This window comes from Grammomys surdaster, unplaced genomic scaffold (assembly GCF_004785775.1).
Source record: "Grammomys surdaster isolate TR1022 unplaced genomic scaffold, NIH_TR_1.0 126248, whole genome shotgun sequence".
NCBI lineage: Eukaryota > Metazoa > Chordata > Mammalia > Rodentia > Muridae > Grammomys > Grammomys surdaster.
Genome location: NW_021621048.1, coordinates 969,619 through 969,822, shown reverse-complemented (window position 1 = coordinate 969,822; position 204 = coordinate 969,619).

Genomic DNA, 204 nt, shown 5'->3' with positions numbered 1-204 from the left:
AGAGAGAGAGAGAGAGAGAGAGAGAGAGAGAGAGAGAGAATGTGATCCCAACTGGCTGGGGCCTTTTGAGCTCCCTACCTGGCACACCTGACATAACTGGCAACCACGGTTGATGAGGTAAGCCTAGGTCCCAGAGGACAGTCGTGTGGAATTCCTGATTGCTAACAGTCACCCAAAATGGCTCTAGAATAAAACTACCTCTTA